This window comes from Myzus persicae, unplaced genomic scaffold, assembly GCF_001856785.1.
Source record: "Myzus persicae strain clone G006 unplaced genomic scaffold, MPER_G0061.0, whole genome shotgun sequence".
Taxonomy (NCBI): Eukaryota; Metazoa; Arthropoda; class Insecta; order Hemiptera; family Aphididae; genus Myzus; species Myzus persicae.
The window spans coordinates 60,584-71,655 of NW_019104367.1; the positions used below are offsets into that span (position 1 = coordinate 60,584).

The following is an 11,072-nucleotide window of genomic DNA, read 5'->3' on the forward strand; positions in this document are numbered from 1 at the left end:
TTTAAACTGCCTTCGCGCGGGACCGCGTCACATGGTTAACGGTAACGTTTGCAAAAATAATCAATAGTGTTAATCACATTAATTGTATAATACTAGTTAATTTTAAATTTTATTACATTATTTTTATGAATTTTAATTTCAGTAAAATGCAGCGAAATGTAATAACAAAAAGAACACGTATGAACGTAATTGGAAGCGGTCTTATTCAGTTAAATCGGTTTAAAAAATGTTCTAAAACGTTTGTTTTAAAAAATGATTATGATTTCATAGACTTTATGGTAAGTGTCCACTTGAGATTAAATAGTCTCGAGAGCAGTCTCGAGACTTAAGTCACAAATGTATATGAACCTGAGAGTACTCGCAGAGACAAGTCATTACTAATCACCGAGACTGCATGTGTCGCGAGTGGACACGTTCATTCCTGCTCTTGAGATCTAGTCTCCAGTCTTCCTATAGTGTTTGAAGAGCTGAGAGCACCCGTGTTAAATATTTACCATAATATATACATTTTTTTAATTATTATTTATTTAAATTAAATTAAATTAATTTAAAATGAGTGCACGACAATGGACAGATGACGACATTTTTGAATTAATTAATCTTTACGATTAAAAGGAATTTTTGTGGAATGTTAATCACAAGTTGTATAGGAATCGTGACAAGAAAACAAATGCGTTTGAAGAAATCGCGACAAAATTTAATTGTGATGTAAATGAGGTACAAAGAAAGATACATAACTTACGTAATCAGGTGTGTTTATTAATTGTTAAATTGTATATTTAATATAAAATAATTTAAAAATAATTAATAATATTATATAATAATTTATATAGTAATTTAATATTTTTTTTATTCAATTGAACTTTTCAGGTTTCACACGAACTTCAAAAGATGAAAAAAGTGAAGAGTGGTGATGGTGCAGATGACAGATATGAAAGTAAATGGAAGTTTTTCTCTGCATTGAAGTTCATTGTACCCTGCTTTATACCAACAAAAACTACGTCAAACATGGTTAGTATAATATTTAAATAATTTGTATTTATGTCAATAAAATTGTATGTACTTATAATTATTCAACTTAAGAATTGATATTGCCATTGAACCTCACCAGCAGTTGTCATAAAATATTCTCTAAATTCGTCTCTCACATCTTTTTGAGATATTGAATAATTCCACTGCCGTCCCCTTTCTAGTGGAAACAATGTTCCTTCTGGTTGAAGTTCATTTCGCCATTCGCCATTTACAATTTCACGAGTAATAGGATTTTCCGAATCAACTGAACCCGGGCACAAATAATATTTTGATGTAGAAATCAAAAAGTTATGCAATGCACATATTGCCAGAGTAACATATTTTACTTTTTGAGGTGTTAAATGTATTGGTTTACGGAGGACTCTGAATTTACTGCACATAATGCCAAATACATTTTCTATAATACGACTAGCCCTGCTTAGTCTATAGTTAAAAATTCGGTTCGGCGCAGGTTGATTTCGGAACCCATAGGGCTTTAAAATGTATGACGTCATAACAAAGGCATCATCTGCTACCATTATGTATGGAACTGGCAAATGTCTTTGAGGTAGTGCTTCTGGTTCGGGAAGAGTTAACTGTTTGCTTTCCAAAGCATCGTGTAGGGAGCAGTTATTGAACACCCCTCCGTCAGAAATTCTACCATTACAACCAACATCAACATAAATTAATTTATAATTGGCATCTGCAACTCCCATCAAAACAATGCTGTGTGTGTTCTTATAGTTATAGTAAAGGCTTCCACTATTTTGTGGAGCCACTATTGTAATATGTTTGCCGTCAATTGCTCCAAAGCAATGTGGGAATTGCCATTTTAATGCAAATTGATCTGCATATTTCTTCAATTCTTCTGTGCTAGAAGGACACTGAAATAAAAATACATTATTGCTTAAAATAATTATAAAAACAAATCTAGCTTAAGTCAATAAAAAAATTTTACAAGCGTTTAAATTTTAAATTTTTAAGATTATAGAAATTTTAAAATTTTAAATTCAAGTGTAAAATAACGATTTACTATAAAATGGTTTTAGATATAACACTAGACTGACAATTCGTGTCCATTCAAAATCGTTTTTCTTCGTATATAATGATTTATTATTGAATTCAATTTTTTTTTTTATTAATATATTATATTGGCCCAGGTTATTTACTTGTTTGTTGTTACCACAACACACATTCTTTATTTTTTAGTTTCTTACTTTTCAGAGTATCCAGAAAAACTTGGAAAGTTCGCAGAGTGAGCCAACCCTAAATGAACCAACACCGAGTAAAAAAAAAAGTTCCAACAAAAGGCAGTCCCAAACTAACGATGATGAAGATACATATTTAAAGGAAGCTATTGACATTATGAAAAAGCCGAAAACCGATTTTGATCGCTTTGGAGATTACGTCGCTTTGGAATTAAAATCTTTAAAATCAGATTACTACAGAGGGCTACTGAAAAGTGAGATTCGTAAATCAATAGCAAATATTGCTGAAATGGACGAAAGAAGCCACTGGTCTACCTATTCAAGTACAAATTCTTCATCATGCTCCACTCCAATGCCTACGCCATCACCTACTTTCGCTGAGAGCATTCCTCCGTCAACAAGTAAAGAGCCTCAGACAACCCAAGAATATTATGATTCATTCACTGATTTGTTTTAAGTAAATATAATTATTTAAATTTGTACTCTAGTTACGTAAAACAGTGATAATAAGTGATAATATGTAATAAAATATTAAGTTAAAAATGTTAAGTTTAAATCAAAATTAATTAAGAAATTGTTCAATAAAAAAAAAAAATAATAATACATGTTTCTACATACCTTTAAATATTTTTCCTTTAAATTATCATAAATAGCTTGGCATACTTCGAAGACTATTCTTCCAATTGTACAAGGTGGAATGCGAAAAAGGTATTGCAAACTACTGTAAGCATCTCCTAAAAAAGAAAATGATACTTGAAACTAACAAATCCAAAAAAACATGTATATATAATATATATGCAGGATGTCCCACGGAGATTTACACAGAGCAATATCTCCCGTGTTGATAGAGATAATCGAATTCTGTTTTTTTTTATTTTACTCATAGAGCTAAAATATTTATTTGATCTTCATCTATTCTCATTCTACTATATATATAAAACTAGGTATAAAACCACATACGTACCTGAAGCCAAAAAACGGAGGGTGACCATTAATCTGTCATGAACAGGAATCGCTTCACGCAATTGTGTATCTTGCTTGACAATCTGGTGTTTTATTAAATCCAAAAGCATTTCAAATTGCACTGCAGACATCCGAATAAAATTTTTAAACTGCTGTGCATCCTCCAACCGAAGCTCATTTACAAGATTTGAAGCGGCTCCCAAGTCACTTCGACGGTCCACCCATTTCCTAACCCAACATTTCTTTTTTCTTTTTTCTTTTAGCTTTCGTTTTTGTACAATATTATGCGCAATTATAAAAGCTAGGGCCTGACGCGAATCCATTTTGTAATAAAAGAAAGAAAAAACATTCAAATTTGTAAAAAACACATGTACTCGCGGTCAAGTCACACACAAGACTGTGTGTGTTAACTCTCTAGTCGACACGAAATTGTCTTGGTCTCGAGATTAATGTCACTTTCGAGTCTCAAAAACCTATCTCGAGACCGTGATTGATCTCAAATGGATAACATCCTGAGATCAATCTCGAGACTTTCTCTCGAGCTATAATCTCAAGTGGACACTTACCATTAAACAATTTTTTGACTATGGTTTTGAAATGATAGTTTGTAAATTAAAAAAAATGACACAACAATCAAGTATTAAATTTAACTTGTATCTCGACTGTGTTTACGTACAGGTGTTAACACAGGAACGCCGAGATATTTCATTTAAAACAGAGAATATGCTAGCATTTAGGTTAAAAAAAATTTCGAAAATTTATTTTAAAAAATGTTTAATAAGCTTATTAAAGAAGAATCGGATTTTATGATTCGAGGAAGTGGTTGGTGTTTAGAATCAATTGATACATTACAATTAAGGATTAATATTGTAAACCCGTTAACCGGATCTCGTTATTTAATTTCGGTAAAACACGATTGTGTACGATTTTTATCTGCAACTTTGAATTGCACTGTTGTCATTTGCTCTGAACTTATAGAACAAAGCTGGCCAAACTTTTTTTGGTCACGGTCTACTAAAAATATACTTCACCTTTGAGGATAGACTTATTAATCAACTTATTGATCGACTATGATTAAGAAACATAGAGCGCGTGGCCCTTAAAATAAATTCTAATATGATCGACTTTGAAATTGTCCAAGATCGGTCCAAGTGGTACCGTAACTTAAGTCATTTTTCCAATATTTAAATTTTACTGATCTCAAATAAAAACATAAATTTGGCAACGTTGCACAGTAAATCATACGCAATCATGTGGTACCCTTTAAATTTACCTAACTTTATACGAAATAAGAAAGCTGTTATAAATGTAAAAAACAATGATAACAAATGTTTCAAATATGCAATTTTATCAAAATATAATAATCGTGCAGATAAAACTAAATTTAACAAACCATATTTTAAAATTCTTGAAGAAAAAAGTGATTTAAATTTTCACTGTATCGATTTTCCAATACCACTTAAACAAATTAAAACATTTGAACGTAAAAATAATGTATCAGTTAACGTTTATGGTTTAAATGTTAAAAATATTGTTTTTCCATTATATATAAATAATGTTGAAGAAAAAAACCATTTCGATCTGCTTTTAATTAATGAAGGTGAAACATCGCATTATTGTTTTATTCATAATTTGTCTAGACTTATACGAAGACAAAAGACAAAACATTCAAGTAAATTAACTATATGCAAAAGATGCTTTACAGTTTTTAGTAATAAGACTTGTAAATATTAGCTATGGGGTACCCACCGTGCAAAATACTGTTACAAACATTCCAGTAATATATACTTTTATGTTCCTTAATAAACATTACAATGTAATATTATAAAATAATTACAGGAAGGTTTTTGCAAAACATACATTTTTGAAGATTGTCAATATTTCGAAAAACCATTCCATTTATGTGTAATAAATGTGTTGTAAAATATGTTTCGTATCTTACATCATGGTAATGATATTATCATGTTTTTAGGTAAACGATAATTTACCGAATATTCTATTTTTAAATTATGATGATAAATATTATAGTGTTTATATGGGCCGCCCGTTTCGCCTGTCGGCCGTCGCGACAACAAACACCAATGACAATATAATAATTAATATAACACTTTGTCCCCACGTAAATCTTAAACGATTTGAGGTTATTTTATTATATTTATTCTTTTTCTGCACGTCGCTGTTAACGTGTTCGTGTTGTGTATTTCCATAATTTCATTTTCTGTGGCTGCATTTTCGTTCTACAACTCTGAAGTCTGACATCAAGAAGCTGCTAGCATGTCGAATACTTTGAAAAAGGTAAGCATTTTTGTAGTTAAACTAATTAATATACAATTCATATTTAGATACCTATCATAACAATTTATTTTTACTTATGTCAGAATAATATGTAAAAAAACTGGTATTTATTTATTTTATACCATCAGTTTGGGTGACTGAGTCTAGATTTTTGTTATTCTATTTTAAATACCAATTACAAAAGCCTATTATAGGTACATAAAATATTAGTATAAACGGTTTATAATAAACCTAAAGTGCAAGATCCATTTTAGAATAAAAATACCGTGTTCCAAATCGCCCAGACTTTATAGTGTTTTGAATTTCGATTATGTCAACAAATACTATATATCTAATCATTTAAAATACCTCATATTATAGTTTACTGTATTATTATATTTATCTGGAATAATTTGTAAGTATATAATATAATAATTTAGTGTGCTTGAAAATGGGAAGTACGAAAGCATGTTTTTATGATCGAATTTTGCTACCAGAACAGCCTCTTAATGCTTTTTGATAGCAGTTACATTTACCTAAGTTAAATTGATTCCAATATTTTTTTAATTCAGTTGTAGGTACCTACCTATGTAATTTTATTTTGTCTTATTGAATTACCTACTATACTTACTTATTATTTAAATATTTTACCAAAACATTATACATTTATACATATTACCTGATACCTAATGTCTTTTCAGTTTCATACTAAAAAACAAAAATGGGTAGTCGTCATATTTTCTCCAAAAAAAGACCATAGTGTAGTCCCAATTAACTGGCTTGTTGAAACAGAAACACAAAAATTGTATACAATTTTGTTACTGGCCATCAATAAGGGTAACTAGTACAGATTTACAAGAGGCTGTAAGTCCAGATCCGTCCTGGAATCAATATAAAATCCGTGTAGTTGGTGGCAACAAAACTTACAGTATGTAAAAACCAATCATTAAATTTTGTAATTTCAGTATATACATGTATTAAACATAAATGTTGATTTTTTTCTCATTGACTTTATTGGTATATAGGTAATTTAAGTAAAGCTTGGCATGAGCGAATTGAAATAGAATCAACTGACAAAGAGAGCATTGTAAATGATAATCATCTGTTTAAAAGAAATAAAAAAAAGAAAATTGTTGATTCTAGTGATAGTAGTGAAAATGAAGGTAAATATTTATTAGCTCTGTCAAATTATTAATATTAATTGTTTATTTGATTTACTTTGTTTTAAGATTCAAGTTATACTATTGTACCTTGTAATATACAAAATGAATTGCTGTTTAATACTACAAGAACTCAACAAAATTCAATACATACCGATGCAATTCAAACAGTAAATACTAACACAATTACACAACAACAACCGTCTACATCGACTTATACACATGACAATAATTTTTCATCAATTGAATTTAATAAACCGGGTTCCATTATTAGTCAAGTTGATTGTTATACAAATGTTCTATCAAGTTCTTCTTTTTCGGCAGTACCAGCATTTTCTGATAACCAAAAAAAATCTTATACAGATCTGGAAGTTAAATCATTAACTTCACCAAATTCAACAATGATACAACACTCAAGTATGATAGAACCGTTGACATATGACTCATCATATATAGAACCACAGGTAATGTTCTAAACAAATCTAAACTTACTGCAAACAACTTGCCTCTTAAATATTATATTTAATATTTCTTAAAAAGTGACTATAATAGGAGGTACCTGTATAATCAAACTAATATTCATTATTTTTTGTTTGACAGGATAATTATTTAGAAATTCAAAATGAACCATTAACATTTTCCCAAGATTCTCCTGAAGGTAATATACAATTTTTTAATTTTTTTATAGATTATTTAGTATATAATTCATACACATTAGACATTACTCATTAAATTTAATACAAAATATAAATGGACATTGAAAAACTCTGATATTGCTTAATATTTTTTTTTGGTACCAACAGTAGGACATTTATTTCATAAAATATATTATACAATAGTTGTTATAGAAGGAAATACAAAAATTGTACAACATATTTATGAAGAGCTTGTAGCAAATCGCTTAATGAATCAGAGACTCTGGAATATGATGAATAGTTTAAATAATGATATTAAAAAGTTAACTATAGCTAATGTATCAACATTAGGAATATCTAATGAATTTGAAGATAAAATATTTTTAGAAAAATTTCCTTTTTCAAAAAAAGAAGACATTTTAGAGTTCGAAAGGCTATTACAAATTGATAATAATGACAGAGAAAAATTGGTATATTTTTTTAATCTTATTTTTTACCTTATTTTAAAATTATAAATTGAAGTTATATAATATGACTTGTTTGTTAGAAAATTATGTTTTGCTCAATTGGAGGTAATGACGGTAAACCTCATTTACGACGTATATTGTCAAAAACTTTTACCAATCAACTTGCAATCGATTGTTCTTGGACAGGCAGGGCTTTTGATAAAGATCAGACTAAATTTAAAATAAAAGATTTACAGATAATTTCAATTATTAAAGGTAATTCATTTTAAATTAAATTTATCTTGAGTAATTTGATACAACTGTAACTATGACTAAATATTATAAAAGTATAAAATAAAAATATAATGTATGATTTTTTAAACATGCTCACCCCCATTTTTTAACCTTAATATTACATTTATTCAAATTCTGATTTTTAGAGTTTTTAAGTATACCTATAAAGACCATATTTCGAAATTCCTGATATTTTGTGTACTACTTTTTGTCCTGTGGCAATACAGACATAATTCCCCAAATCTTCTTAACCATTTCTATAGACATACCATCATTAATACACAAAAATATATAACTCAAGAACTCCCTGTTAGAATTTTGATTTAGATACATTAAAATTCTCCAAAAATATATCTGCTAAATATTTAAAAGTAAAAAAGGGGTTATCCTATTTGAAACCCAGAAGTTTGTTATGTTACAGGAACATCCTTAAGGTTAGGTTAGGTTACCTAACCTAAAAATGTCAAGTATTAACCCGTCAGTGGTCGCGATGTGAGCGCCACGCTCACATTTAAACGAGTTTGGTCATCACTGGCTTGTTTCTGGTGTATTTCGTGTGAAACTATAAATACCTCTTATCGACATATGAACAAATATAGAAAAAATCAGATGTTATGAATTTATCAATATTTCTGCTTTGTGTTGAAGGTTAAAGTCATTAGTCACGAATAACTGAGCGCAGTGCTCACACGCGACTAATGCCGTATTTATTTTATTTTGTTATATTGTGGTTTGTTTCGTATTTTTATATGAAAATGGATAAAGTGACACAAAATATCACCTCATGGGTAGAAGAATCCGAAGATTTAGAATGTTTATATGATACAGATGATTCGGCTGATGATCCTGATTTTGTTCAGCCTGATATACAAGAACAATGTGAAAGCGGTCTGATTTTTCTGATACAGAATTTATCGCAAATAAATCATTGAATACGCGTAATAGACCAAGTACATCTCGTAGATCTCGTTCTAGAAGCCCTTTGTCAAATAGTACTTCTCAACCCTCCTATTATTTAGGTAAGGACAATATTACGAAGTGGAATATTGACGGCCCACCTTTGAATGTACGTACGCGCTCACATAATATAATTTTACATTTGCCTGGGGTAAAGCGGTATGCGAAAGACGCCAAGTCTATAGTTGATTGTTGGAGTTTGTTTTTTCCCAATACGGTTATAGAAGAAATTGTAAATTGTACAAATATCTATTTAGCTAAAATCAGAATCAATTATCAGAGAGAAAAAGACGTACTCGACACTAATATTATTGAAATAAAAGCGCTCTTTGGTCTCTTATACCTAGCAGGTTATCTTCGAAGTAATCATTTGAATCTAAAAGACCTATGGTCAAATGATGGCTTCGCTCCAGAATACTTTCATGCAGTTATGCCTGAAAAACGTTTTTACTTGTTATTACGTGCGCTTAGGTTTGATGATTTTCGCACGAGGAAGGAAAGGTTATCGATAGACAAACTGGCTGCAATTCGATCCGTATTCGATGATTTTGTAAAACGGTGTCAGGACTGCTATACTATAGGTGAAAATGCTACGATAGACGAAATGCTAGAAGGATTTAGAGGGAGATGCAATTTCAGACAATATATTCCCAATAAACCGAACAAGTATGGTATAAAAATCCAAGCGTTAGTCGACTCAAAAACGTTTTACACTTGTAATATGGAGGTATATGTCGGGACGCAACCAGATGGCCCTTTCAAGTGTGAAAACAACCCATCAAGTGTTGTGAAAAGGCTGATTTCACCGATATCGAAAACGGGACGAAACGTCACAATGGATAGTTGGTATAACTCCATACCACTGGCGACTGAATTGTTGAAAACTCATAAACTTACTGTAGTTGGGACTCTACGAAAAAACAAAAGAGAAATACCAACTTGTTTTTTGGATACAAAAAAAAGGACTGTAAACTCAACCATTTTTGGCTACGGAAAAGATATATTACTTACTTCATACGTCCCAAAAAAAAACAAAAATGTCCTTATGATATCCACTATGCATGAACATGGAATTATAGATTCTGAATCCGGAGACCAGAAGAAGCCAGAAGTAATTACATACTATAATTCCACAAAAGGTGGCGTTGATGTGGTTGACGAGCTCAAGGGGGAGTACTCTGTAGCAAGGATCAGTTGCAGATGGCCACTTACGATATTTTTTGCACTTATGAACATCGCGGGAATCAATAGTCAAATCATTTTCCGAGACAATACCAACCAAACTATAAGCCGACGGTTGTACTTGAAAACCTTAGGAAAAGAATTGACTAAACATTTTATGATTCAACGTTTACAAAATAAAAAATTATCAATTCCTCTTAGACAGACTATTATGAAACTGACTGATCAGGTAGAAAAACCAACGGTAGCACCGACTCCTGAATCTAGTGATCGCCCAAAATGTAGATTTTGTCCGAAAAGAAAAAATCGTAAAACTATGGTAATTTGTTTTATTATTTACTAAATGTAAACATTTTTGTATTATTCTAAATTATATTTGCAATGATTTTCAGGTACGTTGTGAAATGTGTAATGTTCCTATTTGTAAGGAACATACAGTGGCAACATGCACGTCTTGTGGTAAGAATAATGAAATCGAGTCTGATAGTGAATAATGTTAGGAAGTAAATGCTTATTTTTTTAATAATTTTTTCCATTTTTTTTTTATATACATAATGTTACAATTAATAATAATTCTTACGAAATTTACTAAATTTATTATTACTATTCTTAAAACTGTGTATAAGGTTTAACAAAGTATTATTTATGTTCATAATTTTATAATTTTAAATTGTTATTATAAAAAGTTGTATTTAAAAGATAATATATATTTGATTTTTAATTTCTAAATATATTATTATTTTTAATCATTATAAGAAATAAAAGTAATATTTTAATGCATTATTTTTGTTTCATCGACAACCACAAACTTGAATTTAAGATTTTAAACTTATTCAAATGAAAATCGTATGTAAAATTGGCAAAACAGGTATAAAGAGCGCTGCGCTCACACGCGACTAACGGTGTTATAAAAATCATCGCGACCACTGACGGGTTAAATAT

At 30.0% G+C, this 11,072-nt stretch overlaps 1 long non-coding RNA gene across 1 annotated transcript; it reads left to right on the plus strand.

The window, feature by feature from the left end:
- The first annotated feature begins 6,186 nt into the window (after positions 1 to 6,186).
- On the plus strand, positions 6,187 to 7,295 carry LOC111041566. Its single transcript, XR_002605342.1, has 3 exons — positions 6,187 to 6,384; positions 6,482 to 7,080; positions 7,217 to 7,295. It is a non-coding gene; the product is annotated as an uncharacterized LOC111041566 (long non-coding RNA).
- The last annotated feature ends 3,777 nt before the right edge of the window (positions 7,296 to 11,072 follow it).